This window comes from Etheostoma cragini, chromosome 16 (assembly GCF_013103735.1).
Source record: "Etheostoma cragini isolate CJK2018 chromosome 16, CSU_Ecrag_1.0, whole genome shotgun sequence".
NCBI lineage: Eukaryota > Metazoa > Chordata > Actinopteri > Perciformes > Percidae > Etheostoma > Etheostoma cragini.
The window spans coordinates 20,329,140-20,338,335 of record NC_048422.1 but is presented as its reverse complement, the minus strand read 5'-3'; positions in this window follow the sequence as shown (position 1 = coordinate 20,338,335).

The window sequence follows — 9,196 nt, the reverse complement described above, 5'->3', positions numbered from 1 at the left end:
CCTGCAATTTGGATTCAAGACACACAAACAGAAACGCACACAGCATGTGGATGAGTTTGCAAACACGTCAGTATGTGTGGTGATGCATCATGTGTACACACTCTGAGCCTGGTATATTTAGTTGGTTTTTTTTGTCAGTAAAATGACAAATGTATGCTTAAGATGAAGTTCCCTCTTCTGAATTTCTTTTCCACAGGACAGAATGAAATGGTGGTTGGTTTTAATGCAGTTGGTCCATTGTCAACTTTCCAATGATGCATACAATCTTGTTTGCATTCGGCCCTGGAGGTTGTCAGTGGGTGGCAATCGAAGAGCCAATGTAAGAAATGGGGGTTTAATCAAAACAGGCTAGGGAAATTGTTGAAAAACTCACTGATATATGAATGATTGTTCACAAAGACTGCTTCTTATATTCAAAGGTCAGGTTAATACTGTAGAAAGACATGTTCCAAGCAGCACAGCAGTTTTTATCCCCACCCCAACAAATTACTGTGTCACTGCTTAGTGGATGCAAACAGATGCTCCAACCTACATCCTGACTTCAGCGTGCACCCAACACCGCCAAAGCAGAAGCACCAACCCACGTGGAATCACGACATTGCTGTAAGTCTGATAATTAGCAATTTTGGAATTTCTTGAATACACCGCAAATATGCATTGTTCCACTAAAACCATTTTTATCAGGAGAGACGAGTGTGCAGGTATGAAGAACCAAACTCATTGTCAGTTTTTCAAGATTACATTTTGTTTAGTTGTAGCATATTAAACAAGTACATATGTATTTGGGCTTGTATCATCTAGCTGTGCCGCTGCAACAGGAGGGGTGGGCGTGGAATGCATAGTATCTCAATATTTTCTGTGGCAATACTGTATCGATACCCAGATGCCAAGTATCAATCTATTATTATATATGTATTGGTCAGTTTGTCTGCTTGACAATCCCATTTTACAGAGAGATGAACAAACAAGGGTATTTTTTGTTAGATAAAACTGATGTTGACAAAGTTTCCTTTTAGGGAAATCATTTGAAATTGGGGGAAAAAAGTAGTTGGATAGTTTGAAAAAAGGTCATAAATTGCAATATATCACAGATTATTGCAATATGTTTATAGTATATACAGTATATATGTTTAAAATCACATTAATATTGTATTGTGACATAAATATTGTGACGATATGGTATGGTGAGGCCTCTGGTGATTTTCCCCCCCACGCGACAAGATGCTATATGTTTTGAGTTAATGGCAAATGGAAATAAGGTTGAAGATATGATATATATATTGTGTGTGTGTATATATATGACGACTAGAGCTCAACAATATTAGGAAAAGTGTCTTTCCTGATTGGTTGCAGCTTTTCACAATGTATGCTTGCTCTAATTGATATTGCGATGCAGTAAAAAACAATTTGCAGCCCTATGAATGACACACCATATACCAAAGACTAAATATACCAAAATAATGAAGTGACTTAACTCGGGTCACGATGAGTGAGCAGGAAATGGAGCTGGTGCAGTCTTGCAAGTACCAGTGTTAACAAACTGGAGAGAGAAGTCACTGGACTGGCAGGAAGGCAGAGGCCTGTTCTTTGTGAATGGTCTAGGTATTTTAAAATATATAGGTGTCAGGTTGTTCAGCTCACAGGTTTTTCCATCAGTGTTATCCAGGCAATATGAACATGCTGGGTGAACGTGCTGGCTTGTATCCCTCCGACCGCATGAGCGGATGAGGCGTAAATCAGACTTGATTTGACACAACACCTCCTAAAGTGTCAGTAGTGAGCGGATGCAGTTTTAATGCACCTTCAGCCTCCATATCATCTCCCTAAAGTGCAACAAAGAGTGGGTTAGGAGCTTTTTTTGTGCCAGGAGTCAGCTCTTCCTGCCAAAACAGCTTTACCCTGTGTCACCCTGGAGAGTGTGAAGTGCAGTGTATGTATAACCTCTACTGGACTGTATTTCTGCATTCATCTATACACCTGCACTTTTCACTGATTGTCTCCGCATCACATGCATTAGTGGTTCTGCAGAGGGGCATGTATAGAAAGTGTGTACTGTAGGCATCAATACAATTCTCTGCACCGAAAGTATTCCATTTGCCGATGGGGACATGAAGAGTGGTGATTTTCATGTTTTCACTTCAGTGCTCCTCTGGGGCTTGAGAAACCTCGGCCACATTTGGTCTTGTTAAAGCCTTTGATATCCCACTGGTTAAACTGGAAAATATGCTTGGTGGGCATGCTTAAAACAAAACAGCTTTTCTTTACTCCTATTAAAGAGTTTTCACTCATGTGGTGATATGCGCTATTCCAAGCTCTTTGAAATCAGAGCAAAGACACATATGTACAGCAGAAGAGTCATACCAGTTTCATAGGTAATTTACAGTGGGGGATGGGGGGTTACAACCCCTCCAATAATCAAAAATGGGCAGTGCAATTATAATTTTGTGTTCATAAATGGATATTTGCAACATAAATTCATGGTTAAAATTGGAAAATTCAACCCCCCAAATGTTGAACCCAAAGTTACGCCCTTAACCGGTTTGTCTGAAAGTTGTGACACGCATAGATGAACGGCATAGAACATGAATTTCTGTGGAACTTGCAGAGTTTAAATAAAAACAAAATATATATCTGAAATTACATTTGTGAGAAAAAAGGGAGTCAAGGATATTTGTTTAATGATTGCAAGCATCCTGTTTCGCCCTCGTCTCAGCTGTGCGGGGGTTGTTATGACAAGAAACATTGTCCAGTTACGTCAGCTGTCCAAACTCTATACCATCCTGGTACTTCTAATGGAAACACAGACATCTGACCGCATTCCACTGCTCCGAGGTCTCCACTTTTAGGGTCAGTGGGTAAACATTATTCTGACAGGTGTTATGAAAACAAGAGCAGAGCAAAAAAAACGACAAGAAAATGGCAATGATAAAAAAAAAAAAAAACGAGAAAAGTGGCGATGGTGTTTGCTTTTATGGAAGGAGCGATCTTCATATTCATAACCCCCCACTTCTGGGCAGGTGACTTACACAATAAGACCTGCTGAGTGAAGTACTTGTGTGAGATTAATAGTTGCGATAAGGCTGAAATGAGAGACGGAGTGGGGGGGGAGACAGAATACGGGAGAAAGAGAAGAGACGCTCTGCGAGAGGGACAAAATAAAAGGCGCAGATTTTGAGAGGGAAACCCACCTGGCCGCCCGCCAACGGAATGTCAGCGGCCTTTAGATTAGTGGCTATACGTTACCCCAGCCTATTGAAATATCACGCACACTGATTGATGCGGACAGCCTGACCATAGGTTGGTGACTGTGTGGACAAATGTGTCTGTCTTCATTTAGCCCCTGCTGCCTCTAAAATCCCATTTCTTTTGCCAAGAGTCCTGCAAACAACATGACTGTGGATTTGTCTAGGCTTTTTGAGACGGATGTTAATGAGGAGCAACAGAGGAATTAAATCATTGGCATGCTTCCCCACCCTGCAAAAAGGCGAGGACTTTCTTTGTGTAAATTTGCAAACAAGTCTTCCTGCTTAATCACTGCGGTTTGCTGTTAGAGCCAAAGTCAACTCCAATGACACGTGACTGTCCTCCCTTGTAATAAACTCTAGGGTTGTCCCCCATCTACCTACCACCACCCCCACCACCACCCCTATACTTAAACCCCCACTGCCTCACACACACACTTGAACTTGACAGATCTGTCGGCCAGATCAGTAAATAATTACAGGCAGCCAGGCAGGCAGCGCGGTAATTGAATGTACTGTGAGTTAAGATATGGTGATGGACAGATTCTCATTAACTAAATCCGCTTCATTGCAGTTCTCCCGGGGGCAAGTTATGTTCAAACAGAGCCTAATCCACCTACAGAGTAAAGTCTGACGGCCCACGCCGACAAAGTAAGCCAAGAGATTGACAGTATCATTCAGAGCAAGTTTACTGTCTCACCTTGTCCCTGCGCTTTTGTTCTTCATCCTTTACCACCTGCGTTAGGTGTGTGTGTGTGTGTGTGTGTGTGTGTGTGTGTGTGTGTGTGTGTGTGTGTGTGTGTGTGTGTGTGTCTCCCAGTGTTGTAGTCAAGACCCAAGTCATCACCAAGACCAGAATGTATTGAGACAGAGACAAGACCAACACCAGGGCTAGAACATTGTGATAGAGATCACACTGCACGACTAGAGAATATGTGGAAATTCTTAACCATAGGCATTCCTCAAATTGATCTGAAAGATCCACCTTCTCATGAAAAAACACCCCCAGAAAACTAAAATTCTTCATCATTCAGCTTTTATTGTAATAAGTGTATGAGAGAAATGTCTTGATAAAATAATCAAAAGGAGTTGGTCTTGATCGGTCTTGAAATAAAACCCTTTTCAAAAGGCCTCTTCATCTGAGACCAAGACAAGACCGAGTAAAAATACGGACACATTAGTTGATGTATCGCTATGGGATTCTAACCTGGATCTCCCACTCCAAAGGCATGTGTCATATCCACTGCGCCATCACTACCCGGTACTACGCTGGTATTTCCTACTGTGAGAGGCTGAAGGAGACGGTCTCCTCCGTTAAACTCCATCTTCAGTGCAGCCTTGCACTACTAACACTTAACAAGTCCCTGTTTCATGCGATGTGCTTGTTTAAACTTCCAGCCTTGTCCTGGTGAACCCGTTCCAGCTGAGCCACCCCCCCTCCAGGCTTAGAGGTTCAAGGGAACAAGTGCAACCCATAGATGGTCCTGTCAAATCTGCTGTGAAGGGCGTCTCATTAATACCCGGCTGTAGATGAAATTCTGGAGCCTGACATGTACAATGGCTGTATTATAAGCTAGACAGAAAGTTGACTAATGTAAGATGTGACCAATGGAGAAGAAAGCCTGGCTTCATTAGAGAACTAGAGGGGATGGACAGAACAACGTGAAAAAACAACAAGATTAGGTAACATCCTGTATAGTTCATAGCTCCGTTTTATGTTTGCTCCAGTTCCAGTTGCTTTTTTTAAAATTTTACGACTTTCAGGGAGAAAAACAATGTCACACTAAAAGTGCTGTGGTGCGTTTTAAGGCTCAGTCGCAAATTTAGAAAATGCTATTTTATCAGCGTTCATATTAGAGCTGCAAGGACTAATCAATAAATCAATTAGTTGACAGCTAATAAATTAATCGCCAACTATTTGGATAATCGGTTTGTCTTTTTTTTTTTTTTAACAGCTTCTTAATTGCTTTAATATTTTCTACTTTCTTTGCTACTCCACGGCAGTAAATTAAATACATTTTTTTTTGCGTTTTGGACAAAACAAGCCATTTGAGAATGTATTCTTGGGCTTTTAGGAAGCAGTGATTGATATTTTTCACCATATTCTGACATTTTCGGTGAGCAAACAACCAATCAGCGGATTTTCTCGACAATGAATATAATATAAATATTATAATAAAATAATTTTTGGTTGCAGCTCTAGTTCATCTGGTTTGTCAACAGGCGCTGGATCAGAAAATGCTCATAAATGTCATTTTAGAACATGCAGTTTTGCTGTTAATGTTGGAGGACCTTTTTTGGTTTCAAAGCTTTTCCGTTTCCATGTTGAATCATTCAGAGGTTGTTTTATAGTAAGTGGTGCACATTAGCAATTTAGATGGTTGGGCCTCCTGCGCTAGTTGCCTGACTAACTTTATAGCTGACATGCTCCCGATTGACTTTCAGCCTCTGATTAAGTTTCCTCAGTGTCCTTTTTCCTGAGTTGTTTCATATTTTCCTCAATGCTGTGCAATAGGCTTGATAGAATCTACACAATGTTGTATCTACACAAAAAAGCCAGTGGTTTTGTTTATTTTTAACTCTGTGTGTAAATGGGTGTGTGGTTAAATATTTATGCATTTGCAGAGTGTCTGTCTGCACACCTTTTGTTGAAGGCCGTCTGTAGATTCTGCCTGAAACTGTATTCCAGTGTGTGACAATAGTAAAGTGATAGTAGTGAGCCTCTTCGGTTTCCCTTTGGGACCCATTAGAAGTGGCCGCATTAAACTCTCAAGCAGACAAACGTATTTGTACGAACGTAAAAATGTAGAGGAATTTGATCAGTTTGCTATGTGATTTCCCTGCTCCTCATTTTGGGAAGGAATATTGTTCTGTACATTTCTCCCATTGCAGATGAGAGCAGGTTCTTAACACTTCTTATGTTGAAAAGGAACTGGAGTGCGGTATTCACAGTCACAGTTAGCTAAAATCAGTCACTATAGAGAGTACTGGCAAGTATTGTGAGCAACAGAAGTTGTGTTTCATATGTGTCTGTCTTGTGTGTGTGTGTGTGTGTGTGTGTGTGTGTGTGTGTGTGTGTGTGTGTGTGTGTGTGTGTGTGTGTGTGTGTGTGTGTGTGTGTGTGTGTGTGTGTGTGTGTGTGTGTGTGTGTGTGTGTGTGTGTGTGTGTGTGTGTGTATTGTATTAGTATTATTATCTATCTGCGTTGTATTTTGCGTTGTTTAAAGCATTTAAACCAAGGTTTGGATTGGAGTTTGCAACATTCCAAAATCTTAATCAACTACTGATAATTTTATCAGTATCGGCCTTGAAAAAACAGTTTTGTGTGTGTGTGTGTGTGTATGTGTGTGGGTGTGGGTGGGTGTGTGGGTCTGTTTTTGTGTGGAACAGATGCTGTTTCTTCAGTCTGCCTTGCGTGTCCTGTGGGAGATCTTCATGTTTATTTCATCAGTTCTAGTGTTGCAGAAGTATCACCTCTCTTAGTTCTTAGGACACTGCGCAAGGGGCATACAGTGAATTCATTAAATTTCCCCAAAAAATATTTATTAATTTAACTTATTTTTTTTAAAGTAAGGTGCTGCAGTACAACTAGCAGGAGACAAGTTATAATCCAGGTGAGTTTGGAGACACTACCTAATTTAAACATAAAATTCATGAATACGTTGTGTCTCTTTTCAGTGTTTTAATTTGTGGACGTCCCTAAGCACTCGTCTTACTGTCGCTAGAGGTAGAAGAAGAGAGCAGGAGCCCGCAGGCAAGTGTTATTTAAATAAACTCCTGGTGTACCTACCAGAGGTTGGAACAAAATTGGTTCTTAGATGCATTCTGATTCTCTCTAGAACGATTCAATGCTCAATTCTGATAAGTTAATAATTGATTATTTAAAAAATTATACTTTTTTTGATTAAAAAAATGATTGATGATGTTGATTTTTATTTAAAAGATACTGTCTCCAGAAATGTACAAATCAGAAAACAGAGTGACTGAAAGAGGATGGGGTTAATGGGAAACAAATTATAGTTTAGGCAAGAGTGGAGAAAAAAACACAAAAATGGCCAAAAAAACCCGTATATATTTGTATATATACACATGATCTAATAAGACATGCATAAAATAATTTGGCAAAACACATATAGGCTGTTCATCTACTTTATGACATGACATCTCACCACCTCATGTTTCATGTTCTAAGAAGCCAATTGTCCACCTTTAAACATGACTGAGCCTCTGATGGAAGATTACTGTGTGAGAAGGTGACTTTCACAAGCATGTTTAAGGCTTAAGCATGGAGTGATGATAGAATAAAAACCTAGGTAGACAAAACATTTCATTAAAACTTGTGTGACAAATACTGTATATGTCAAAAATTAACAAACTCGGATGCATATGTATATTTTTTTAAATCACGCATGGAAATGTACATAAGAAAAATTGTTGTATCGAGATGCATCGAATCGGTTTAGAATCGAGTCATTGGCCTCTAAATTGGAATCGAATTGTGAGGTGCCAGAGATTCCCACCCCTAGTACCTACCAACTTCCCAATCCATCGTTGTATGATTGCATAACCCATTTGTAGGCGTACAGTATCGGCTCATGTGTGTCAGAGCAGTCTTGGCGTGTAATCATGCTTTTTAGGATGTTAGTTGAGCCCAATTTCAAGTTTTAAAAAGTGTTAAAAAAGGGGGATTTAGGTGAACTGACCCTTAAATAACTGTTCTCGCACCAATTTCCATGGTGTGAGTGTGCTAAACCATGTGGAGAATTCACACTTAAAGTCAGTAGGAATCTTTACTGCTAAGTGTAAGATTATTTTTGGCAGGGGTGATGGGAAAAATGCCTGCAGTGGTTCCTTTTTCAGAATGGTAAGTTGCTTTTCTTTAATCATTCAAGCTGTGAATCAGGTGGACACGGGAAGAAAGGGCTCTAAACAAAGACACAAGTGAAACCTAAATTCCAAGCATAGCTAAGGCATGTGAGCATGAGTCACCACAACGGGTGGACAGACATTAAAAGCTATAGTTAAATCCCTGCACACCATTCTAAGCATTTGAGCTACCAGAATGACTAGCAGAGAAAAAGGGACACGCTGCTATTAAGCTGCAGTGTAGGAAGTGTGTTGAATTCAGAATAACGTCTGTCTCATTAGCTTAAATCATAATGTAAGGCCCAAAAGAAATTCCCTGATTGAGACACTGTTATGGGTTTCAGCACAAAGTTAATTCTATTGTCAGTTACGGCCATTAGCGGGAAATCTTCTTGGCACACAGATATCAAAGTGTAGTTTAAAGGACCATACTGGTGGTTTTGCATGTTAAAGATGTGCAATTGCAACTGTGTAATTTATTTATTTATTTTATAAGTCAAACTGAAATTTGAATTGTCCATTTTCTTTTAAAGAAAATAAACGGATAAAAGCGAATAAAGCGTCTTTTGGACATAGTAGGTTAGCTTTGCTTGCTAACTATGGCACGGATTCCAACAAGACGGTGCTTGGACAAAATAAGTAGTACAAACACCAAGGGTACACACACAACTTTATTCTTATTTAAGTTTGACTTTATGAGTACTTAATCAACTTGTCATGTTCTTTTTTGAAACATCTGGTCTGGTTTTTCTTCTGGTTTTTTGAGAGAGCACAGCTCACAAACGTGCTGCTTCTCTGCAGCCTGTTTAGCAAATCTCAGGTGTCAGAGTGTCCTTGAACACACCAACAGGGAGACGTTTTTAAACCAGTCCTAGAAAAATGTTGACAGTAATAGATTACCTTTTGGAAGAAGAGTTTAAGGGACGGCAGGTTGATTTTTCTTAAAACGTTGATGTGGAAATACTCTGCAATTAGTAACTTCTATGGTTATTTACTGTCCCTAAGCTGTTTTATTTACGTTTGATGTTATGTCCTGTGATCGCTGCCCAGGAACAGTGTGTAATAATTAACTTTTTAAATCCTGGAAA